This window comes from Stegodyphus dumicola, chromosome 11 (genome assembly GCF_044657685.1).
Source record: "Stegodyphus dumicola isolate Sdum_Otavi_A_Nest chromosome 11, ASM4465768v1".
In the NCBI taxonomy this organism is placed as follows: Eukaryota; Metazoa; Arthropoda; class Arachnida; order Araneae; family Eresidae; genus Stegodyphus; species Stegodyphus dumicola.
Genome location: NC_140778.1, coordinates 44,226,816 through 44,254,795, shown reverse-complemented (window position 1 = coordinate 44,254,795; position 27,980 = coordinate 44,226,816).

Here is a 27,980-nt window from a genome sequence, read left to right as displayed (position 1 = left end):
CGCAGATAGCCCTTGCGTACGTTGCCATAATTAAATAAACCAAACCAAACCATATGTTTTTAGATACTGTTTTTATTTTTTGAATATTTCACTTTTTTGTTAACCGGATATTGTAACGCAAGGCTTACATAGGAACGTAGAAAAAAAAATATATTCAGGGCACGCATACACACAGACACAAACAAAAACAAATTACAGATAACCGTAAGAAATAACTATATGTAAGGAAAAGCCACTTTATCTTGACCCAACACATGGAGCGTGGAAAGAAACTCATGTTTCCCAGTTAAAATTGGAAAATGAGTTATTTTCTTCCCCACGTAAGCTTTGAACAGCAGAACAACAAATGTTCGACATTCTGCATTTCCCCGAAACTTACAGGAACACAATTCTGATAACACATTAAGATAGCTCAAATGAATTACTTAAATTGTACAAGAAATTCAAATGGGACAGAAACATGCTTATTTGAAACTGAAATTTAACTTAGAATAGAGAGTTTAGGTTCGAGTAAATTTAGAGTATCATGAGAGGCCGTAAGCCTAGTATTAAAAGGGATCATTCTCTCGACCGCGTGTGGGCAAGCGAAAGTAAGGGGACATCTTTAATGCTGATTCGAGTGATTAAATCGTTAAAATTTTGAAAGGAACAGCGCTAGGCAAAGCAGGAAATAGGAGAAATGAGGATTATAGATAGCCAGTCAAACTAGTAAAAAAGAGAATTACGACTAACTTTTGAGGGCATCCTGCTCAGAAACTGCTGTTCTTGGTAAGCTAATTAACTAGGATTCGCAGATTTTGATTAGCGATATTCGAAATGTTTCCAAATTTTGTCTACCATTTCTCTTAAAATCTTTATTGCAATTCAAATAGCGGCTCTGTAATTTTTGCTTTTCTTATTTTATTGGAAAATAAGGGAAAAGATTAAAAGCTGCTCAAAAATTATATCAAGGATATTTATTTCGAAATAATTTGTACGTTTTAGTTTCCTGTCCTTTTTTTAATTAAAACTATTAAAATTATTAAATTATTAAAATGTCAGAACTTATACTTTCCAAAACAGTAACAGCATAGCCCAAAAGTAAGACTTCCAGATTCAAAAACGCATTGTATCCCGAAAAGCTTTAAAAAGTAACTGAGAATATTTCAGTGTGCGAGATGAACAGTCCTTGCATGGGAACGGAAATTATATAATGTAAACTTATTCTTTTTAACCTATTTTTCGAAATTGATCATTTATTATATCAAGTAATAACTGAATGACAACCAAATTCCTAAATGTAAATTAAAAGTAACATTAACATTTAGAGGCATTGACATTAATATTTATTCAAAATTTTAGGCTCGTTTTTAAAATGCACATGTTCACGTAAAGGAACTGAACAATTTCTTTAAAAATGTGCAACACACTGTTTTTATAATACTTAAAATAATAAAATATTTGCAAAACACATTAACATGTTGACGTGTTTCTTTCATTTGACCCAGAAACAGAAAGAAATCTAGAAAAGTGAACTTTTAGATATCAGTTAAAATCCGAATAACTGACGTTCTGGTGAATTAATTTCACAATGAAAGCGGACTCGTTGTTAGCTCCTATGTTTCTAAAGAAGGAAAAATTTAAATGCATGCGACTCGGATTAACCGTATACCATCGAATAAAATAAATATATATTATAAAGACAAGGCAAATTAGAAATTCAGGTTTTCCCATTCTGTAGCTTTCTTAGTAAGAAATGCAGTGTTATTAATATATTGACCAAATGTAATATTGCTTTTATAGTTAGACTTTTTCCCACTCCTCCCTATTACAGTGAATTTATATCTAATACGAAAGATGAATAGCATTAAATAAAGTGTAATCGGATTCCCAAATTTCGGTAAATTATGCATTTCTAGATACTGTTACACAACAAAAAGTTAAGTTAGATTGCTTAAAGTATCGAAAATATAGATTGGGCAGATTTTGAATAACGAACTGCTGATGCCAAAAAAAAAAAATCCTTTTCGTCGTTAATTACTTTACAAAGTGGCCTGAAGCGTTTACTGTCACTGATCACAGTAGCAGAGGAAATGATACAGCATTGGATTTCCAGGTTTGGATACATTTAGATCTCAAGGAAGGAATTTTTTCTCTCCCACAATTAAGTAGTTTTGTAAGCTGCTCGGGATTATTTTATTTTCTACCTAATATTCGCGTTATGTTAATATCGCATAAAATTATTTGAACATTTGAAATTCACAAAAGTGAAACTTTATTTAAGTCCTCAATTTTCTTAGGCCTTCGCATTATGGCATGCGACGCATGTGGGACATTCCTATAAATGTAAAAATACGTACTTATGTATTAAAAAATTGATATGTATTAATAAAATTTACTAAACTAATTAAGTATTTTTACTCTGTAACTGACCTGAATAACTGAGCAAGAGATAAGTCACTCTTAGGTACTCAAAGTGAAATGAGTTGCATGGTGTCACTTCTTATACTATCTTTCTACCCATTCCTCATCGTAAAGGAATCGTGCATGTTGAAGATCGTGTTTACAATGGACAAAGCGAACTCCTAACTTTTTCCTCAGCAATGCGAGTGATTGAAATAATTTCGTTCTCCATCATACTACCGCGCATAACCACAGGGGAAGAATATTTCGTAGTCTTTCAAAATTTTAAACAATTTCTTGCTACTTTTTAGAACCTTAGAGGCAAGTTTTCTGTTTCGAGGTTTGCATTGCACAACGCATTTAATTTAAAATCTATTAGTACCCCTTCCAAGCTCCATGTGATAATGTATTATTCTGCAAAACTAAGGAAATTTAATTTTTAAAAATCTGAAGCAACAAACGCAAATAAAAAAAAATTAGCTGGTTAGTGGTTATCATGTCAAAGAAAGGACTTTCTCTCGGTGTCCTTTTTATTCTTCAGTAGTGACAGAACAAGTGCTTGGAGTAAATATGAAATAAACAAGCTCACCACGTTAGCAGCAATATAATTGAACACAAGCTAATTACTGCCCACGAAATTTTTCTTGGAAGTCTTTGTCCCTTTTGAGAAGACTGTATAATGTTGCCTGGGACAAAGTAGCAAAGCGATGGCTTCCGGAGTACCTTTGCTCAAAACAGCAATAACCTCCACAACTTCGTTAAGAAATAATAAATAATTAAGAGTTATGCATGCCTAAAGTGAAGAACGACAACGGGTTTAAAGGTAAGAGAGATCGATAAGAAGGGTTGCTTGGGTAGCATCAACGTCGGAATATTCCATCACGGGCTACGTTACGTGTGCACTCCTATCAGAGAGGTTATGGTGGAAATATAAATTTAAACTTTGTTATTAATATTAAATTTTTAATTAAGCAAAACACATACTTTGCCTGAAATCTTGAGCGTTGTTCCTGAGGAAAAGCGTCCCTTGTCCTTACTCCCCTCGAAATTCACTGCGCTTTATTTACAGGTTTTTGCTCTTTCAAAATGCTGTTTTCTGTAAACTTTTTTAACAATGGCACATCTAAAACGCCCTGCATTACTTAATATCCGATTGTGTTTACATTTTAGTTCATAGGCGATTTTGATGATAAATGTATAAACTGATCGAAAGGGTTCCTTATTCGGTTTTTCCTAATTCCCACACAGGAACATATAAAATTTCTTACACGTAACTTTTTGCATAACAGAGATAATTTCTGTCTAATCTGAATGTTACTAGTTGTATTATATAATACATAGTTTCGAAGGTTAACTTAATGTTGCAAAGATTTTGCTTGTAAAGAATTGGTTACAAAGAACGTTTTTGTTAGGAATGATTTTTCTTCCAAACATGTGCTAATTACGACTATGGAATGAAGCGTTATGAAAACCTGGTAATATCTATTTAAAGTTACTTGATGCCACCACAAGAAATGCTGCCTGAAACTGTTTCGTAACTACAGAATCCAATTGAAAAAAGCATAAAATTCAATATTTACATTCTCCGCCGCTCTTTTTCTAGGTTTCATTTGAAATACTCGCTTCACAGATCCCCAAAATCACTAGTTTATTCCCACAGTATTTTACTGGGCGGATGCCGGCCCATTCGGGCAATGGCCGTGCATAGACCAGGTATCCGGAAAGTAACCTTTTTTGCTAGATTCAAATTTGATTTTTTGTTTAATTTAGGAACGAAGTTATCATTACAGAAAGTAGACGTCATATACTGTTGTGCTTCCATGTTCATAATATTTTCACTTGTAACTACGCTTGCATGTATTCCAGGTTAGTGCATGCATTGTTGTCTACATATCTATCTATATGTATCTATTTTTATTTTTACGACTTATTTATTATTATTATTATTTTTATATTTACTTTAAAATTTGTTGGTGCTCAAAAAATCAAGGGGAACGAATCGTGAGGCAATACTCTAGTTCGAATTTTAATGTTGCAAATTATTCGCCCTTTACGTGTCGATTTGAAGCATTAAAATGAATAATTAATTTGCATTTTCATATATACTACTTGTTTAGTTTTTTTTTTTTTTTTTTTGTTTTTTTTTTTTTGTTTTTTTGTTTCAATTTATTCACATTTTATTTAGTTTAAAATATTTGTAAGAAATGTCAGCATATTTTTTTTAACATTTCAATTTATATTTTACTTCGTTCTAAAATTTAATAGCTGCATATGTTTTGTATTTAAACTCTTTTTAAATTTTTTTCCTAGGATTTTATATCATATTTCCTTCTAATTTTAAATTTTAGCTTTTGTATATATCTAAAAGATGTAAGATATATATCTTAATTATTAATATTTAACGAAAGAGAAGCAAACTTACATTGTGCGGTAAATGCAAAACTGGGCACGTTTATTCTTTGTGTTTTAGGTCAATATATGCGCTTCCGGTTTGGATGATTTCATCCGGAAATCGAATTTATCGATACAAGCTTTGATTGAAAGAAATAATGAATTTTATAATCAAACTAATCGAACCTAATACCAATTATAAATAATTGTCCACCAGCATTTTACTCCCTTTATGTGGTATAAAAATTTGTGAAATCTTTGAAATATGTGAAATTCGCTGATTGCGTGTTTCATTTGAATAAAGCTGTGGTTTTTAGAACATACGTTAAAATTCGTTGATATGGTTTTCAAAGTTTTTTGAAACATATGAAATATTTTTTTTTTGTAATTGATTTTAAAAGTACGTTTGTTGAGCTTTACTTTAATATAATAAATATTTTGCCCTCTGAAAAAAATTGCACGCTAATAATATATATAGCAGTCTCTAATGTTTTGGTTTGATGTAACTCATGTTAATTCAACAGTCAATTCAAAATGAATAAGGACTGCATAAATTAGAAATAGTCACTGCTAAAACAAAAGCTTTTAATAATGGAAATTAAATGAAATGCCATTAAACAAAAACTAAAATGCATCTTGGACATAGTCTTTATCCTTATTACCTTGGAAGGAAGGAGGAATTCTCTTTTCACGTAATTATCAATAATAATACTGATAGTAATAATAAATCTTAATCACAAAATTTAATATGCGATGATGGAACTATTTTGTTAATCTTTGGATCATGGATCGCGAATCATCACTTAACACTAATATCAACTAAAGTGAGTTTTCACGAGGAAATCAAACTGTGCCCTGAGGATTTAGCGTTAATTTAAATTAATAGGTGCCAACACAGCATTCATTTTTCGGAAGTGAAAATACCATTGGTTACAAAGTCGTACCGTTACAGCTTTCTTACCTTTTAAAATAGTATTTTTTTCCTTTATTTACAAATTCAATTTAATGTTGAATTTTCATTTATTTAAGCTTTTATTCGGACTTTCACTGTTTTTACTAAAACTAGCAACATACATTATAGTTTCAGGAGTGGAGTTCCGCTTCCCTATCTCGATGGCCATCAATAAGAAAAATAAAAATAGTTTGGGCAAATCAACAAGAAGAAACTGTATAAAGTCGAGGAAAAAGTGAAACTCAAGTATAATATCAAAATCAATGTGCAAAAGGAATCTTATACGAGTAAAAAGTGTTAAGAATGTGAAATATTATCAGAGCATTTTTGCGTTTCTCTACGAAATGTTGAACAGTCAAGTGTGTTGATGCAGTTGCTTGGATGTGCGAAAAATGAATAGAAAACATTTCTGCCTTGAATATGATTTTGAGTAGTGCATATGGTACCGATAAGGCATTATGCACCGGCATTCTGTAGAATACATAGGCATTTTTTTAAATAGCAAAGTTTTTAGGCAAAGTATGAAATTTAGGCAAATGATCTATAGGTAAAGAAGGCAAAAAACGTCATGATAAGGCTATTATTTCACGGATGTTCATTCCGTACAGAATGCAGAAGTTATTTTAAAAAAAATAATGAAACATTTTAATTAGAAAACATTTTCAAAATACGTGAAAAAATAGTCACAGGATCGTGGCACACAATAATAAATATGTGTTCGTTCTCTATCTTACTGATACTGGAAATCAATGAGATCAACCTGAAAACGAGAATTAAGTTCAGAAAGAAATAAAGATTTCACAGCGGTACCTTTTTTAATAAGTTTATCGTTTTTCTGACAAGGCTCACAAGGGTATATGCCAGTATCATTAAATGTAACTTTTTTTGTATTTCGTCGAAAGGTCTTTCAACAGACTGTCACGTCCTCCGTGTTCAATGTGTGTAATGTCCTCCGTGCCAAGTGAATTTCATGGATTATGAGAAATAATTCATTGTCCGGGAATTAATACTGTGTAGTACTGACGTCTTCTTTAACAGGATAAATGTGTTAATTTTTTTTTTCCAAAAACATACGTCATAGCGATCCAGCAACCCGAAGTCCCATGGTCCTCCCTTATTGGTCATTTTGGCGTTTTTCTGCATCACTTATACTGCATCAAGGCCCACCAGCGGCCGAGCGGTAAAGACGCTGAATACTGGTAGTTCGGTCCGAGGTTCGAATCCCGCGAACGGGCTGGTTGCATGGGCGTTTTCGTGGTTTTGCCCATGTGTAACGTGTATACGAGCCAGTTTCCCTTAGAAAGTCCTCCACGAAAGGCATCCCTCCTCTTAGGCAGATAGCCCTAGTGTGCTTTGCCATAATTAAATACACAATACACATCATACTTATACTGCATCACTTCTGGTAAGAAATGTCGATTCGATTTTTCTATAAATGTAAGTTTCGGTTCTTCGAAACAAATCGGAGGTGTATTTCATACTTTGCCGGTTTGTCATTTGATATTCTATAGAATGCATAAGCAATGTGTGAAATGTTTAATCGTTTCATACATTGTCGGTAAGATTTCGGCATGATATGGAATGCCTAGATATTCTGTTAAATGCCGGATTTCCTGCATTGCCGATAACATATATTTTAAGGTCTGTGCAAATATATGAATTGGCGATGAACCAGGAAGAGTTGATAATTTCTCTAAGAGCTTTGTTCTGCAGAACTTGGATTTCTTGGATGTGGATTTTGGCAAAATTATCCCACCGTTGGTTAGCATAAAGTAGAAGCGGTCAAAGAATAGGTCTATAAAAGATCAGTTTATTATGACCTTGTGACTCCTTCTTCCAAGTAGTTGTCTCATTATTGAAAGTTTGATGTTGATTTTTTGGACAGTTTCTCTTAGAAGTTTATATGAAAATTTAATTTTTATCTTTTTATCTAGGATAACGTCTAGATATTTAACTTCATCAACCCACGTTATCTCTCCCCCAAACAGAATTGGTCTTGCGGAAGACAAGTTTGAGTTTCTTTTCGAAAAATAATTATTTTGTATTTATCAGTATTGAACGCGACCCTCCAAAGAGGTAGCCAATCTCCCAGAAGATTGCGATAATGCTGTGCTGTACTAAACCTCGGACTGTTGTAATTGCAAGAGGTTTGGCTAATAATTGCCGTGTCATCAGCAAAAAGGTCAATGGTGTCTGTTAATCTTTCGTAATATCACAGGTATATATGATATATAAAAAACAGAAAGTCATGAGCCGTGGCGCACACCAGGGAAGATATTTCTCCCAGTTGAAACAGTATTCCAGTTTGATAGCAAATTTTCCACTGTTGAGGTAGCTAGCAATTAATTGAATGAGTGATCCAATGAATTGATGCAATAATGCAATTACTTTAATGAAGGAAAGTTCAGCGTCATGATATTATAGATGAATCCCCGTGCAATATTCTATCAAAAGTTTTCTCAAACAGATGAAATCATCAGTGATGTAATATATGACACATGGTAACTGGTGATTTGTACTGTGAAGATGTCCGAATCCAAACTCATCTTCAGGTATGCAAGGGCTCAGAGGAATAACCTGATTCATATGATAAAAAATAATTTTGTTCTGCAATTTTGGAAAGCTGACTGGGAAGATAGTTTTCTTTAAATATAGAATTTTTGATAAGATTTTAATACCCGGAAGTCGCTCGGAACTAACAGTTCACAACAACAAATGACAACCGAATCTCATTTACTCTAAATAAGATCGGACAGATCTTATTTAGATTTAGGCATTTAGATTTTTGGAATATGGAAATTCCAGAATTACTGGAAGAAATCTCGAAATTACTGGAAGGCATATGAGAGCCGAATTAGGGTTGCAGGTAATATAGTGATCAATTACATTTATTCAGTTACTATGTTACTGTGATACAAGGACCTGACCAAAATGTCGTCACGTTTACCGACTTTTGACGATTTCTTGCTACATTTGCGACAAAATAACTCGCCAAAACCGCTACTAGCTTGGCGATAACTTGCCAATTTAGCGAGACAGCAGTCTACTGAAAGCTAAATAGACTTGCATCTGCATTCTTTTTTCCGTCAGAGCACCTCCCTCTAGAATTTCATGTTATATTACACAGAAAACTAGAAAAAATACAACAGTTCCACATGCAGTTGCATCAAATCATCTATATATGTACAGAACTCGTAAAAATATTTATTTCATGATTGTTCGAAATTACTACCAAAATTTACAAAGAAATTTTATGTGTAAAATATCACATAACATGTCATATAATTTCAAGTTGCTGTCATTGCATTTAAAAATATCAGAACTTAGTAAAGTTTTGAAATGACTTAACTTTTTCTCCACAGCCACCCCTAGTGATAGGAGTCCAAGAACGCAGTCCCACCCGTGCCTTTACCCCTTAAAGGTGAAATTCTGAAATTTATTTTAATAGCCAAACTGCAGCATATCCGAGAGCTTTCAATCAGCACGTATGCAATAGCTGTTGAATGCTTATAATCAAGCGAGTATCCGAGTATAAGTTTTGTCTCTTTGATTAAACGAGGATAAATATGCAGTTTCATGTATTACTGGAGCACGTGCAAAATTAAATGTTTTGCTTTTAGTGAGGGGACACATCATCAGCGGACGGGTAACACTGCTGAACAGTGGATGTTTGATCCAGATCGAGTCACCAAACGACATGGGACGGATGTTCGTGAAGTTAAAAATTTTAGGAAATGGCCGACAGAACTATATTGTTGAGTGCGTACGGTTTCGTATTGGATTGAATGCACAAGTCGGTAAAAAGTTAATAAAATTCATTCTTATCAAAAAAACAAAATGCTGAAATATTTCCTCAGCGATATTCGTACATTATCACACAATATCTCACACTAGTTCTATTTTGAACTACTAAAACGTTAAATAGAACACCATTAAAAAACGCAGGAAAAAATAATCCGATCTCACCTCGAATTCGCTACAATCAACAACAAGATCTAAGTAAACAACAGCTCACTAAAACAATTGAGCTGGCTTCTTTAGTTTTTTAAATCGGCCGCGCGGGATGATTGTAGCAATTTCTCGAAAGCAAAAAGAGTAGATTTACGGTTACAGGTAAACACACTAGTCAATTACATTTATTCGAATTAAATATAAATTAAAAGTGATATGTATTTATTAAATGATAAATGCACGTGCTCTTGTATTTTTAATTTTCCGACTTAACATTCGTCACGCGCTGCCATGCACTGGGAATAAAACAATTTAATTTATAATTCTACTAATATTAGCTATTTAAATACCAAATCCGTAACAATATTAATACTTAATATGTTAGAACATTAGAGTAGGTTAACTTATAATATGTTTTTACATTTGAAAGTTTAGCCGAAAGGTTTTACTATTCCTGAAATATTTTGATTGATATAACCTTCCAGTCGGACTTCAGAAACGACCTCTTGAAGGAAATTGAATCCAGCTCCTGAATTCAGCTTAATAATTTTTGTTTTAAAGTATAAAAAATTTTGGTGTTGCTAATTTTATTTTACTCTAGGAATCAGATTTACGCATATGCTTCAGACTGCATGCCTACATAAGGATTTTCTTTAAAAATGAATTGTCGTCACTCACGTTGTAAATCAAACTTCTGATGTAAGCTTTTAAAACGTTTTTCATTGAACAGCAGAAGGAAGGAGATAACTAAAATTAATTGCATAGCCACCGCTCTGCCTTACACAGGCAGCACAGTTTTATTTAAATAAAATTTTCGGAATTGCTTGTGTTTATCGCAGACTTTAAGGTACATACACCACAAGAGTATACGAGGAAACTAGTGATTAACAAATTTATTTAATATTTTTCATAATACAAGTATAATTTATAAACTGTGAACATAATTCTAAAAATCCATGGCATCATGGAATCGGAACCTGTTTTGATGTGAGATATATCTGTTGAAGAAATCTGAAAAGTTTTGAAATTTAAGAACTAATTTTCCAAAGTATCTGTATACGTCTGACAGTCCAATCTGCATAAGTTTCATTTATTTGTTTAAATGTTAGTAAAGCGTTATCACAGTGTTTCATAAAAAAGAGTTGGGAGATAAATATTAAAATTGATTTATAGAAATGAAGGGAATATTATGCATTTGTTCAGAAGTATTTGTGAGATTTCCTACACAGTCAGGTCTCCGTTTTAATCCTATTAAATTAATATTTACAAGTGTGTCAAAATTTACGTGACTCAACTAGGTACGAAAAATTGATTCTGATTGTAAAACAAAATAATAATAAGAAGAAAAAACTCATTTGTATTTTGTTACATGATTTTTTTCTGAAATTAATATTTTTAATTAACAAGTCTGTAATTCATGTTTGCATTGATTTAATACCCGGAGTTCCCAGCAATTTCATTCATCATTATACAAGCAGCAATAAATGCAAAAACATGAATTTTAAAATAAAATATCTTAACAGCGATTGTAATGCCAAGGTCATATAATTAGTCCCATCTGTATTCTCAAATCTTTCGATATAATTTCTATCACAGTTTGGAGATTTTCAAGTGTTCATTTTTCACTCATTTTCGTTTTCAATGGCAATCAAAATAACGTAAAACTGTATTTAAAAAGATTAAAAGTTCTACAGATTAACTGGATGAAAAATATATTCACTGGTCGCGTAAGATTGCTCCGACAGCCTCTAGGTCCAGCTTGCCAGACGGGTATTCCCAAGGTGTTGGTATTCCGCAGACAGATAATCGAGAATATAGTAGAAGTCAGTCAGAAAACCTGATCACAACGACGCTGATACAGAAAGCAAAGACGGAACAAAAGAAATTAATGAAGGTGAGTAAAAAGAAGCGAAAAAGCAGATTCAAAAGATCCAGGAAGAAAACCAAAAGGTTTTGACAGTGAAATACCGATTTTGATGATTCCTGATTATAAACTTTTTCCCAAGTTGACAAATTTCTCCCGATTTGACTAATGAACTATTATTTTAAAGACGTGAACTAATTTAAGAACACTGAAGACGATGTCTAAGGATGAAATGTATGAAGAAATACGGCTTAAAGAAGATGCTTTTGAGAAGACGCATTCGAATGACGGATCTTGAAGATATCTAAGACGCATTCAGAAGACGTATCCAGACGGTATCTAAAAAGACCATTCAGAAGACGTATTCAGATGATGTTTAAGAAGACGTAAATACGAAGATGAATTGTTCCCGACAACATCAAAGGAAGACGTGTTTGAAAAATACATGTATTCAGATAGACTGTTAAAGATGAACGAACACTGAAAGAGCATTTAAGAAGAGCTAACGCCGTTATTTCTGAGGATGTTAAGATGATGAGAAAAGATGGCTAAAATAAACCATTTAAGACGACTTTTCCATCAATAGTAACTAAAAATCTCTTTTTTGTTTTTTTAATTTTATTTTTCAGATCCCTAGATGTAGACAGTGGTGCTATGAGAATGCGAGGCCGCATTCCATCAGGATGGACGAGCAGTTGTGGGTTGGCATCGTTCATTTATAATCGGATGACGCGACAAGTTGTGAGAGGAAATCTTTCACTTTTCCGATGATAGAAGGCAGACGATTCCGCCATTAATACGATGACGTGATTCAAAGGTGTTTGCTCGTAAAATGCGATTCCTTCTCTTCGTTTGTAAATATTCTCATCTATTTCCTTCTACGTATGTAATTACTTTGTAGTTTGTAGCAACTATTCATGTTTCATTAAATATTCAAGTTATTTGTAAATCGGACTAGTTTATTAGCCCCTAGACAGCCACATCGGAAGTAAGTTTACGAACATCATATTCTTAGACAGTAAGTACCGATTCTACATATTAATAATTAGTGAAATGAAGTTTAGGGGTTCATAACACTTACAGGGTATTTTTAACTCAGCATTTGAGCAAAACAGAATATTGTTTACTTAAGCGATAATAAATATCATACAGTAACATTTCTTTATTGTACATTATTTTTCATCACCACTTACGAGCCGCAGATTCGACTTTTAAACAACCCGTATTGGTGTTTTTCTTGCTTTCAAAATGTTTTCGTATATAAATAAAGGAAATTACTGCTCGGATGATTCATAAGTTCTGTGAAACTACCAGTATTCAGCAATCTTATCCACATGACCAATGGTGCGACTCAGTCTTACAAGAAAGAAACAGGTATTAACAAGTAGAAATGATTTTCGAAACGTTTGCTTGACAAAATTCAAGACACAATAAAAAATAAATGCCCGTGTAAAAATGTTAATGTTTCATGAAAATGTGCAGGATGATTTTAGATGTAAAGGCAATTTTAATTTCCCTGACAGACTCATTAGGAAGTTTTATAAATGAAAGCTTTTTCTTTTAGGCTGCGACCTATACATCGAGCATTCACTGCTACACAGTAGCAAGTTTTAACAAGAATCATACAGTTGTCCAGCCGACCGACAGTAAAATCATTGAAAATTAATGGTTAGATCTGGAAACAAACCTCAGGGAAATTTCTCGCGTTTTTTCTGGATTTTCTCCACGTGTTAACATTAATACGAGCCGTGTTCCTTAGAAAGTCCTCTACGAATGTGTACCTCTTTTTATTTTAATGAAACTCGCATACTAATTATATAATCAAATAGTTCGTGAACTGGGAAAATACTTCTTCAGTTTACTGCTAATACAAAAACTCATTAGGGGTGGATCTGGGAAATGAGTTCATTGAGAATCTTCGAAGTATGTCAATAATCCGGAAAATCGTAACGTTGCATGCAAAAACATAATCATAAAGAAACATTTTCATCCAGCGATCCTAAAAGCCGGAAATAGCACAGATATTTAAATGGAAATCGAAGACGTCTTTTACAGGGAATTCTAATTTTGAAATAAGATAAAATGCAAAACTGTTTGCTATAAAGCCTTATAAAGCTCGTATTTCGAGAATACAGTTACATTTATAGAACATCTAGCGTAAAATTATATTTAATGATAACATTTGATCTAACCTATATTTCTTCTATATCGGTAACCGCTTATTTAATTTGCGTTTCTTACAAGACTTTTCTGTATTTCGGTTTCATACAATGTTCTTTACACAACCGTGTAGAAAGAATCACTTCAACCTAAAAAATGTTAATTTTGGTTTGTGTAATACTGAACTTTGAAATTAGTATTTCTCAATTATGGTGTAATCTTTGAGAATAGCACAACTTTATGTTCCATAGATTTTTTAGAAATTGAAATTTAAAATCATACGCGTCGATCTAAATCACCGGTTCTCAAATTTGTGGTACATGTAGCACTGGTGGGGGGGGTGCATTATAATATTTTTACTGGTGCAATTTTTACAAGAAAAAATTGAATGCAGTTCTTTATTGAGCGTGTAACGAGCCATAGGCTAAACTATCCATAATAATCATGGAGGTAGGAAGTCCTTTCTTACCTCCATGATAATACTATGTCATCGAGGGGGGCATCATAACATTTCTCTGCCCATGAGGTCGCATTGCTACTCACTTCGACCGAATATTGGACGCTCTGGTTCTAATGCTTCGTTGTTAAATCTAGTGTTTATTATGAATCTCTCAGCGTCTTTCTGCGCAATGATATTAATACTCTGTATTAATAATTTAAAAATAAAAATGTTCGATAATTTTCTAAAACTCTCTGATAGCTTTATATTTGCATGGCTGAGGTAATTAGTATTTTCAGACTGTCTTTCACCAATCCGATTTCATAGAGGAATATCTTCTACATTTTATGCACTGTTAATGGGTTCGCATGGATTTACTACATAATACATACGCATTCTGATACAATGGCCACATTAGACCAAGACCACATTAGTTTAGGAAATTAATATTACGTAAAATGAAAGGAAGAATTTAGAGAATCCAACGTTTACTATTGATTAATCAAATATTTGTAAAAGAATTCATTAATTCACGAAGTAAAAATTCAAATTAGAAACAAATTGAAAATTTTAATCTGCGCGCCATCCTCTGATTATGATAATAACTTAACTGCAATGATAATTTATAAATTTATTTCCCTTTGGCGTGTCAAAATTTTTAAATGTTTTCTTTTGAAGCGCTTTCTGTCATGGAAATATGGACGCCGGTTGCCATAGCTTTGGTTTCGTGTTGGAGTCCTGAAGAAAGCCTGGATGTTCGTTAAGTGCTCTTTGAAATCGTCTTTGAGCCACGGAGGTACTTGAAATTCTGTCGGGTTTTTTTTAAATGACTATGGCAAAGTACTGTAGGGCTATTTGCCTAAGGGGGATGCTTTCGTTTTGAACTTTCCAAGGAAACTGTGCTCGTATACTCTTCACACATACGATAAAAACACTCATGTAGTTAGCCCATTCGCCTGCAAATAAAGCCATTCCGGAACTATGGTGTTCAGCCACTTTATCGCTCGGCCGCTGATGGGAGTAAGCTACTATCCAGTCGAAAATATTCTACAAAGCGTCGTAATAGGAGAAGGGTTGGAAAGCCTTTGGATTCGTCCGCTGAGATGTTGTTCAGCAAAACTGGAGAGGATCTTCCCCTTTGCAGAAAGTATAATTCGTCCCTTCTGGTGCTTCTTCGGCGATGTTCTCGGTGATGAAACATCTAAATGACGTTTATGCTCGACTCTACTCCTCGGAAGTTTAAATACCAAACTGCCTGGTAGAAATGTAAGCATCTTTTGAAATTTAGCAAAATATGAATAAAAGATTCTTAAGATTGATTAGGTCATTATTTCATCCAGTTCATTTCATTTCATTTGAGCTGCAAAAACGTTTTAAAGAAAAAACATTTTAAAGGTTACTGTGTAAAAGCTCCCACAGGAATGAATTTTTTACATGTCTCAAAGGCATTTGATAGAGTACGGCCCGATTGCTATATATTCAAACTTTCGGCTTGTGTTCGGGAACATTCTGGACTAAACCGGTAAGAATTCGTTCCAGAAGGTTCTCGAACCGTCCATGGTATATCGCCAGTTTTGCCGTCAAATGGGCGATTTCTCGCCAAATGTGGCAACCCTGCCCTCCTTTGCCACTTTATGGCAGACCTAAAATTGCTTTGCGGGGAAGCTATCTTACCGAGCCTGTACATTTGTTTAAATACTGAAAAGAAGTATTTTAAGATTTCCTCCATGTCTCAGTTATAACATTTTTATATTAATCTCTACAAGTCTCGCACAATTTACATGACTCAACTAGGTAGCAAAATTGATCCTGACTGTGACAAAACGTTGATCTGCATTTGATTACTAGGCTTTCACTCTTAAATTTTGAGACTTGAGTCGTCATTATTCAAACTGCAATAAAAGCATAACTTTGAAAATAAAGTATGCCAGCAATGATTGCAATACAAATTTATATAAACAATCAAATATATAACTTCAAACTTTTGAATAAGATTTATATTCGAGTTTGTAGATTTTCAGAGAAGTTACACATGTTCGTTTTTAATGATCATCAAAATAATATAAAATTGGACTTGTAACCAGTAAAATCTTAAAATTTCTCTAAATGGTTGCCGTAATAATTAATGCCATAACAATGCTAATTAAGTGAACGCAAAAAGTATTCACTGAACTCGCAAGATTTCTACTATGAAATGCTGTCTTAAAGATGTTCAGTCTATAGAAGGTCGTGGCTACTATGTTGCACCATCAGCTCGGAAACCCCATTCATTTTGTTAACCTGACATAGCGAAAATTGCATGGGAACCTAATTTGCAAACAACGTTGCTTTCATATAGTTGACAGTAGAGATTTCTTCAGTTCCTGCCAAAATTTTAAAGTGGCATCCGTTTAGAAGGGGTCCGAGTGTCTCCCATCTCTCCTCCACTACCAAAAACTTTTGGAGAGGACTGTCGTTTCGGCGCATATTTAGAGTGCCCCATGCCGCATAGGCAGCTAGCCTCTATCCCGGTTGGGCGTCATAGAAATAGAATGATCAAGGTGAGCTGTTTTCTCGTGCTGTTAAATATGTATAACTTTCTGGTATGAAATATATTTATACATTTGCATAACTTTCTGATATGAGGTGTGCCAAAATTGTTGCATGAGCAAAGAAGTATAGAACGCCTCAAAATGCAAATGGTAGTGAAATTTATGAATAGTAATCACAAACTTTCTAAATATGAAATTCTTTTATGCTTATTCGAAACACAGAATTCATTTGCCTTCATTTTTTAACACAAGATTCCAGATGGAAATGAATGTGTTTCCTTATTTAAAAAGCTCAAGGAATGGAATTAGTCACGAACTGCTGCGAGGAAATTGGTATCTGCGTGAGAGTTACGCTAATTTGCAAAATGAATGTTTGATTTTTATTCCTCAACATTTGAACAGAAACCCCTTCTATAATGCTTCATCCACAAGCAAAAGTAGCCTTTCTACTTAGACTTCAGTTCTTCAAGAACGTATAGGCTCGTATAGGACACAAAAGTCTAAGTACATATCATTTTCTGGAGTTCATATAACAATTGAGCGTAAGTTCTGTGATACAAAACCAGGGTAAAGGTTAAAGGTTACTCAGACTTAATGTTCAGACTCTAGAGTAGATACACCTTGAAATATGTTATCTGAGTAAATTTAATTAATAAAGTTTTAAATGTGCTTAAAGATAGTGTATGATTCAGCATATAAGATGGAAAATAAATATCATATATCAGAAATTTGTGAATGTATTTGGTAACCGCGAAAGGAAATTACATTCGCGAAATCTCAGGGTTTTTCTTAAATCTGAGAAATACGAAAACATTAAGAGAATTTTTAACGCTGTTCGATAAAATTGCAGTCTTTTCTGTTAGTCTAATGGAAGAATTTCATTCGCGATAAAGGGAAAATTCTGCTCTCTTTTTGCTGAAGAATATTTCAGAGGACGCATTTAAACTCTTAGCCTATGTCCGATGATAGGACATTGGATCTTCCTTCGAAGACTTTTGGCTCGATGGAATTCAGCCCCTACGAGTGGTCGAGCGATAAAATCACTGAAAAGTAACAGTTCCGACCTGAGTTAGTTCCAGACGAACGGGCTGGTTGCATAGGCGTTTCCTAGGTTTCCCTCATGTGGATTTGATTTTATTATTCAGTTATGGCAAAGCACACGAGGGCTATCTGCCTAAAGGGAGGGATGTCTTCGTGGAGGACTTTCTAAGGAAAACTGGCTCATATGCACGTTAAGCATGGGGAAAACCACGAAAACGCCCATGCAGCCAGCCCGTTTGCAGGATTCGAACCTCGAACCGAACTACCAGTGTTCAGCGCCTTTACCGTTCGGCCACTTGTGGGGGTTTCCCTCATGTGCAAAGTATATACTAGTCAGCTTGCCTTAGAAAGCTCTTCGCGAATGCCTACTTTCACTTATTGAGATAGGCCTAGTGTATTTTGCCATAATCAACTAAAAAAAACCAATTAAAAGCATGGACATTCTAATGCCTCCATGATGCAAAGAGACTATACACTTAATTGGCTTTCTTCAGAATTCGAGCAGGAAACCAAGGCTGTAGCAACTGTCTTTCCTATATACATGACAAAAATATGATCAACAGAAAATATTTTAAAGTTCTTTTACATCAGTAGGGGAAGTAAATTTATAGGTTATCATAACACGAGTTGCATTATGATCATAACATGAGGATGATATAATTATTTTATGATCATGACGAGTAACTGAAGTTATCCGTTAGAGTTTTCCTCTGTCTTTCGTATAGGATATAAAGGTTGAATTTTTAGCATCGCACCAACGTTCACAATCTCATAATTAGAACAATCGTGCAGATATATCGAAAGACTGCGCAACTAAGAAGAGATAGAAAAAGTCAAGTTCCAAGATGTAGACATTTTTACTAAAGTCAGTAACTTTAATACGGTAATAATTTGCATTTAAGATTTCTTGATTTCTTTTATTCGCCAAGTCGTGAATATTCTAAACAGACACTTCTAATACTCTAACAAAAATGTCGCAATTTAAAAATCCACTGCAAAAAACGTTTCAAGAATGAATTTTTATTAAAAACTCACTGATATATTTACATTGTAATGAAACTGCGTATTTACATGTATAGGAAATGAAAAGTAGCTAACATGTAATAAAAACAAGCAAATAAATTTGGCTCCAAATATAAACTTTTCTTTTTCTTACAATAATTCCTGCAACAATTTAGGGTGTTGTTGACTAAATTGCAAATTTCAGTTCTAAAATCTATAAATATTTTAAATATAGAAGAACTTCTATTTATATATTTTAGCAAAGAGGCTTTCCTGAGAACTCTCCAAAAAGGCACTTGATACGTTTGACGTACATAATTTGTACAGCCAAAAGCTGCGAATAAAATTTTCCAGTTACTTCAATTTCTGGTTTGTTTGCATTGCCAGAAATGTTCTCATCGGATATTTTAAGGGCTGAACGTGTAACGGCAAGAACGCGATATCCAAAACCTGTCCTCAGCAATCGTTCCGCTACTGGGAACGGCAAGCAATATGCATGCAGGATATTTGCATATTTCACTCTGGATGCAAAGAAACAAAATATAAATGTCTACGTAACAAACATATTGGATTTGATAGCTGCACTGAAATTAAAGTACCATTCAGTTAACATTCACTAAAATATGTCAGTTCCTAATGTTTGGTTTTAAAAAGCCAGAAATTTCTAAAAATGCCATGAAAAGTATCGTGATCGTAATTCAAAAACGAGGCTGATGATTTATATCTGGATTATTTCTCTTATAATAAATATTCTTCAACATTTGGCCACATTTTAAGATGCACGTAAGCATTAATATTGAAAATAATCGTTAAAATATTCTTGGATAAGTACACGGCCCGGCCAGTTGGAGGATTCTTATTTTTATATATGTTCTTTGTTTAATATATGTTGCGCCATTTAAATTTATATCTGCATAAGATACATAAAGAAAAGCAAAGAATCAAATGAGCACTAAAAATTAAAGTTAACTTATTGATAAACGTTCAATGAATATGCAATACTGGTTTAATTGCACTGCCTGATGAACGCCTTCTATCAGTTTCATTCTTTTTGGGTATTTGTTTTAGATTATGAAAGAAAGCTGAATATGTCATAACTGTGAGTACTATTTGAAATCACATTTATATCGCTCTGTAGTTATTGTGTTATAATTATTTGCAGCAGTGCTAAAATTGTTGAACCCTGGTAGTCTGATCCATCTCGAATCAAAAAATGAACTGTGCGGATCTTCTTCTGATAGTGTGTGTGTGTGTGTGAAATTTCAATTTTTTAATATTTTGTGTTGCCATTTGAGAGTTTATTCCTTAATGCGGCTATCGTTTCGTGAAACAGTAAACATACTGATTTATTCCCTGTACTGCCAAAGAAATATTTGTTAGCCCATTCTTTATTAAATACACGACATTCATCACCGATTTTACTTCTTGTCGGACGGCCCGTGGTTTCACTAAAGTTGGGAATTATATAGTTAATGTGACAAAGACAAAATAGAAATTTACCAGATATTCCGGCAAACACTGCACATCGTTTCTACTGTGCGCATGGACCCTGTCCGTCTTAATGGGGAATACGATATAAATCTTCGGTTTCGTACAGGAAGGAAATCTCGAATAAAACGGATTTTCTAATCCTTTAGGCTGGCTTCTATTTGCCCACATCTGCTTAACTGACAAAATCCTTCCCGTGGGACGTTCGAAAAGTGCTCTTCAGTTAAACATAATTCAGCATTTGAAAGCGTAAATCAATTCATTTTTGAAAGATTTTAAAATCTTCAAAACCAAGCTTATGAATTACGTTTTTAATTTTTTTGCGGTGAATAACAATCTAAAAAAACCCTGCAGGAACAAAAACAAATAACGGAGAATAGAAAAACTAAAATTTAATTTAAAGCCACCGCTGTGCCTATGAAAGGCAGCGTAATTTTATTTAAAAATACAACAAAGTCTTAGGTTTTCTTAAAACTATATATAACTTAACAGTGTACGAAAAACGTAATTGTTTTTTTAATCTGAAGAACTAATTTTTCAATATATTTGACAATCCAACCTGTATAAGTTGCATACGTTTGTTTAAAATCTAGTAAGGAGTTATCACAGATTTTGTTAAAAAGGTACCAGAGATAAACGCTAATACTGATCGACAACAATGAATGAGGATACCATGCATTTGTTTAGAGACAGAAACGAAGTATTTGTGAGATTTATTGAACGGTCAAGTCTCACTTTTAATAGTTTTATATTATGACTCTCTAAAAGTCTGATATAATTCAATAATTTATATGTCTCAAATGGGTACGGGAAATGGATTCTGAATGTGAAACATTGATCTGTATTTTATTATTAGATTGTTTATCTTTTAATTAAAACGTTTTAATCAGCATGTTTGCAGTAGATGTGTGCATCGGTTTGATGCCGGAAGTTTCCCGATACTTCGGTTGTCATTACACAAGCAGCAATAAAATTAAAACGTAATTATGAAAATAAAATATTCTAAAAAGATTTTTAATGTTAAGTCATGTGAGTAATCAAATCTAGCACTTCAGATTTTTGAATAAGTTTAATATCACAGTTTGCAGATTTTCAGAAGCGTTACTTATGTTCGATTTTAATGATAAACAAAATGATATAATATTGGAATCAAAACTATTAAAATCCTAAAATTTTTGCAAACCCTTGCTATAATAATTAATATCATAATAATGCTATTTAACGGAAAGGAAAATGTATTCGCTGGCTGCATAAGGTTTATTCGACTGCCTCTAGTTTCGAATCACTGGCTTATAGGATTAGTGTTTTTCGTACTATAGGTTTAGAATGGAAGAAATTATACACTTTCAGTTCTGTACTTTTTTAAGTTCAGCCAAAGTTCAAATATGTACGGGGGCAACATATTCTGCCATAAAGATTCAGACTCGCCATGGCATTTTAATATTTTCTTTTTTTTAAATGTGCTTTAAAAGTAAATCTAACGATAAAATTAAAATATTGCAAGAAGATAGGCAATATAAACGTACATAAATGTCCATATTTTTAAAAAAGTTGTTATAGCTAAAACAAATTTTCACTCAGCAGAAATAAATAAAACAGCCAAATATTAGAATCGCGTTCCTCTGAAAGCACGAAAAAATTCCTTGTATCCTAATTTAATTTCCCAATTGTTTACCTGTGACTAAAGCTCTTTATTGCCGAGATTTTTTTTTCCTTTTCTGAAAGGAGAGTCTGGAATTACAATTGATACGTCCCGTTAAACTGCGAACAAAATAACTGCATTAAAATTAATCAACAATAATCAGAAAAGTCTTCATAAAAACAAAAAATTATTACTTAATATAAAGAAAAATTATATTATATTAATAATCTTTCTTCGGTACTTTTCCGTTTCGCCGGCGCAAATCTTGCCAAGTAGACTTTATTGGCGAAAACACACAGCATACACGCAGAAAAATTTTTTACAAATGTTAGTTCTAAGAACTTTTTATTTTGAAAATATAAATATTTTAATATTCGTTTAAAATTTTGTAAGAATCCAATAAATAAAGACAATAAATTGGTAAAAAGACATTAATTTATGAATTTACTATGCTTTCAGCGTACAACATCCTGATTCGCCGGTTCACATCACGTGACCCCATCTCACTTAAACTACGCTACAAAAATCTAATTCTCTCAGTAATTATCTACATTAATTTCAAGTTAAATCTTAATTTGGAGTACAAGTATAAATACAAGAATTATTCCAATTCGTACGAATAGTTTACTTAGAAATTAAAATCGCAGTGCTTTACTTCGCTGGTGCATTCTCATTAGAATGCATGAATTTAATCCTTGACTCTGCCTTTTCTATATTTTCGCCATCGGGTGAGCGGTGTGATTGCATCCTAATTGACTTAATTACCGCCCGCGAATGGCCTTAGGGCATAAAATTTAAACTATCTGGTAAAATTTCTATGTAATTGTATGCCAGTATTGAAAGAAACAATCAATCTGATAAGAAATGGCTGCGATTTATTTTGAAAATGTAAATGTTAAAGTAAAAGGTTACCGGCGAGGATATTTCGTTTGGCATCGGCTGTACCATTACTGGCGACTTTATCGCTTGTGCCGGCAAAACGAAAAGTACCCTTTCTTCTAATATAATATTATTATAATAATTTTTTCTTGTTTCTATTAAATTTATGTGCTTTTTTACATTATACTAATTAATTAATATTACGTTCATAAAGAAGAAATATTATTACAATATTATGTTACAAGTGGATCACGAACTGTGTGTTAAGGTTAAAATGGGAGCAAAGCATTAAAATGAAATGAAGGTAAGCATACATTTTCAAACTGCGATATACCGGGGGGTCCCGTCCGCTGACTTCAGCTAATGCTGCCGGAGTGTTATGTGTTTGAAAGTGAAAAGTAATAATTATAAATAAATGCGTTTTTTAAATATATATATATATATATATATATATATATATATATATTATAAAAATTAATATCTTCGAACTGCAAATTACTTAAAGAACGAACTTTTACGCATATTCTCAAGAATGCATCCTAGATAAGAATTTCAGAATTTCGTTAAAATTCAATTAATTTTCGATCAGTATTTGAATCATCGTCACACACGCTTTAAATTAAACTGTTGAATTGCACTCCCAAATACTTTTGCGGTGGGCAGCAAAATGAAGAAAAATATTATATGCAACACTGAACAATACAAAAATTTTACTGAAATCTTTCCACAGCCACCGCTTTATCTATATCAGGCAACGCAGTTTCATTTAAAAAGATGGAAACACAACCCATGACCTTAATATATTAACAGACTTGAATTTTAAAGTTCATATAGCGTAGGAGTATACGAAAAAACTAGTAAGTAACAAATTGATTAGAATGTTTTTATAATAAGTATAAACTCAATTTCTAAATTAATTTTAGCACCTTAATTGTACCACATAGGTCAGAAAACGCATCAAACATGGAAAATATTTTTGGCTCTTTGATTTTGTTCTTTATATCAGTTTAAAAGTCAGAAAATGGTTATTTAATAAAAAGAAAAGAATTAAATGGAATAACTACTAAATTTGCTACTTTGACATACACATTAAAAAGTAATGGGTTACAGATATATGGTATTGACTTACAGCAAATTACACAAAACGTTGAAGCTAAATTTAATATCAACCGATATTATTGCAGCAGTATATTCCCGAGGTTCGATGCCGAGCTCCGAAGTTCGAGTGCCGGAGAGGGTGTTGCTTATTTTTCCTCTCTCCTGCTGCCAAGTAACCTAATGTCTCTACACAATCAGTTGCCATATAAACAAGATTGCTGAAAATTGATCGTTTTTCCCTTGTATAATCATCCCATGCCAACGTGGCCGCTGTACATATGTTTTTCATGATTTTCTCCACGTGTAATATGAATAGCAACTAGTTTTACCTTTTGTGTACTTTTCCATATTCCAATAATCTACGAGTAACGTGCATGCACTCGGATTCCCTTACAATTTTCCCATGAAGAGAGTTCTGAGTGCTTTGCCATGATCAAATAAATGGAACTTTGGGGCGTTTGGTTTATTTTTATTACAGAAACGCACGCAATAGACTCTCTGACTAAGCATATGTGAGAAAGATGCCTTCGTGGAGCACTTTCTAAGAGCAACTGGCTCATATCCACATTACACATGGAGAAAACCACGAAAATGCCGATGCAGCCAGCCAGTTCGCAGCGATTTCAACCCAGCATTAACAACCGGAGTTCACTGAGTGAAAACCACGAAAGGATTCATTAACATTACCTTAACATTTGTTCGTGCCAGAGGTAAGTGGAAAATTAAACTTGCGGCCTTGCACACTGTATAATTTATTTCGCAGCATATGCCATCTTTAACCCCTTAAGGACCAGCGATGGGAGAACGAAGCGCAGTCACGGGACCGGACCCGCTGAAATGGTTCATCGCCACCGTCCCGCGCATTTTCAGCAGTTTATCCTAATTTTACAAAAAGAAAGCGTATAAAATCAGCATTTTGATATTATGACTTCAATTTTTGAAGTTACGTATTTAATGTACTTGTTTTTAATCTGTATTAATATAAAGAATATCACATTAATAGAAAAAAATTAAACAGGCAAAATACCAAAATCATATCCATACGCACAGAAATAAATACTTTAAACATGAAAAAAGAATTACAAAAAAAAAAAAAAAAAAAAAAAAAAAAACTAAACAAGAATTACTTGTAGGTAATTAAATTCCAATTTAAAAATTCTGCTGTGCGTGAAATAATTCACAACAGGAAGCGCCACACAGTCCTACATTGCATATTTCGCACTCAAAATACGTTGTTTGCTTTCGATTTTCCTTAGTTTTACCGCACACAACGCGTCTTCTCCTACCTTTATTACTTTTTCCGTCAACGTAAATTTTCCGAAACTGTCTTCCAGTTAAACGGAAAGGTGGAGTGTTCGGTGACTTTGGACAAATTTTTAAGTTTTTAAGTAAAATGTCTTAGCTAGGGCTAACGGAATTAAACTGAATATAACCCCAACACATATCCCAAAACTTCTTCAAAAGACACTCAGAAATATTTCCTCCTCAAACACTGTGTGACATCAGGTTTATATAAGGAAACTTCTGTTTTTCTAAATCAAAAACAACGTCCACGATGAGCGGAAAGTGACCCAGTAAAGACCCCCACTGGCGGGATATCCGTTACTGATCCCATCAATATATACATTATCTATAATTACATTATATGTAAAGTAAATACATTATATACCAAATACATAATATACCAAAAAATAATGCCTGTATCATTATATATAATGACCATTCAAAGTATTATATATAATGACCTATTAAATCCAGTAAGAAAAACAAAAACGCTGTCTCTTTCCTGAGAAATGTGATCAAGACGCATTACGCGTCGAGAAAGCTGATAGTCTTTACCCTTCTGTAATAATCTTGTAACGTTACTTTTTAATTAACCAAGGAAGCGTATGTTAAGTTTCAAAATAAATAGAAAAATAACAAAAAAATCCTAACGAAATAAACAAAAACTCTTTAATTCACAGGCGCACTTATAAAGAGCCGTGATTTCCAGTTTGTTTATTTCAATAAATCTCTCAAAACCAGAAGCACAAAACAGAAACTAATGCCAGTACATGAAAGTCAAATGCCGTATGAATCAACCCATATGAAAACAATTACCACATTTAGCTTCCATTTTCTAGCTTTTAAAAATTCAAATAAATTATTCCGTTTTAATGTCGCGTGTACGTGATGCTGGGCTGGTAGGAGCAGAGTCGTTGCGTCGCATATACGGGACGCTGGGCTGGTAGGAATGGAATTGTTGCGTCGCGTACACGTGACGCTGGTCCTAAACGAGTTTTAAACCATTCAGACGAACAACATAGTGATTAACATTAATAAATGTCAATATGTTTAGTAAAACTCTTTTAATATTTTTATGGCTACAGAACTCTTAATGAAATATATGTTATAGGTTAGATTAGCGCACTTCATTTAAATATAAAAAGGCCACAGGGGCTATCTGTTTACGAGTAAGTGATGCCTTCGAGGAGGACATTTTTGAGGAAAACGTGTCACAAAATTTTTGTTCTGAAGTATCTACTAAGTTCAGACGTTTTTCAGCTTTAAATATATATTTCAATTCATAGTTTAATTCTATTAAAGGCAAGATAATATTTGAATTTTTATTTTACGATGCGTAACATTGAGGTGCACAGTAGTTAAATAATGAATAAATTTTAATGCTGAAATTTTTAATGCAGCCAAAAACTCGTAGAAAAAAGCTTTACATAAAAATTTATATCTGAACTCGGGCTAAATATCATCTACTAAATTGCATTAGCAAATAATAAATGTAGTGAAACGTATGAGCTTTAAAATTATCCTAAATTTTACCTTTGCCTGGCATTAATTCCAACGAAATTTTCTACGCGTTTGAAAGGATCTGACAACGGCCTCTCTTCTTTTTGTTATAGAAAGCAATTCCTTTTCTTTCGTGAACTGCATATTAAACAAATGTTTATTTACTAAATTACAACCACAAATTAGCATTTCTTCTAAAGAAGCGATGTATGCAGACGGGATTGGGATCTCTCTTCTTTAAGCTGATCAGTTGTTAAACAGCTAAGGCCACGATAGATACAGTCGTAGTTCGACTTCACTTCCATTCACTGTCATTGAAATGTCTGGCTGAGTACACTTTTAAGGATGCAAACTGAAGAAACATTTTATACACAAAACTAAACAATAAGAAAATTAGTAGTACAATTTTCTACACAGCTACCGCTTTGCCTAAAACAGGCAGTGCAGTTTCATTTGAAAAGATAGGAAACGAACACAGAATTGGACAGCCTTTAATTTTAAATTACACATAGCGTAAAAGCATACGAGAAAACAAGTTCGTTCCACATTGCTTACAACTTTTTTATAATAAACGCAAATTAATAATAAGCATTTAAAAAGCTAATCCATCATTTGTCAACGAAATAACACAGCCTTTAATTTTAAATTACATATAACGTAAGAGTGCACGAAAAGACTAGTATGTAATAAATCGCTTAGAATTTTTTATATAATAAATATAATCTCAATTTCTAAATTAATTTTAACCCCTTAACTGTACCACATAGGTCAGAAAAACGCATCAAACATGGGTAATATTTTTCACAGTTTCATTTTTTTTTATATCAATATAAAAGTCAGAAAATGGTTATTTAGTAAAAAAGAAAAGAGTTAAACGCAATATATACTATATATTTGCTACTTTGACACACACATAAAAAAGTAATGGGTTACAGACATATGCTATTGAATTACAGCAAATTAAACAAAATTTGGAATCTAAATTTAATGTAAACCGATATTATTACAATAGTATGATTCTGAATAATCAAATTTCAGAAATCTTTTAGGGAATGATAAAGGCCAAAACACGGTACTGCAGACCAGCATGTATTGCACTCTTTGCAATACACTCGAGTCTTACTTCGTATCCTCTTCCCTCTTTCATCGGATTTGGGATAGCATCACAGTCTAGTTGTAGTTATTTTTCCGTTGGTGAAATGTTTTGAAAGTGTATATCTGTTAGCCGCAGTAAACGTACACTAGGACACCTTGGCAACTGAACATTCGGCTTATATTTTTAGTCCGTTGTTCAGCAATTGCTTGTCTACAGTTAATATTATTTTTCGCAACTTCTGCTGAATTATTCACAAAGACATAATTCCATAATGCCTGAT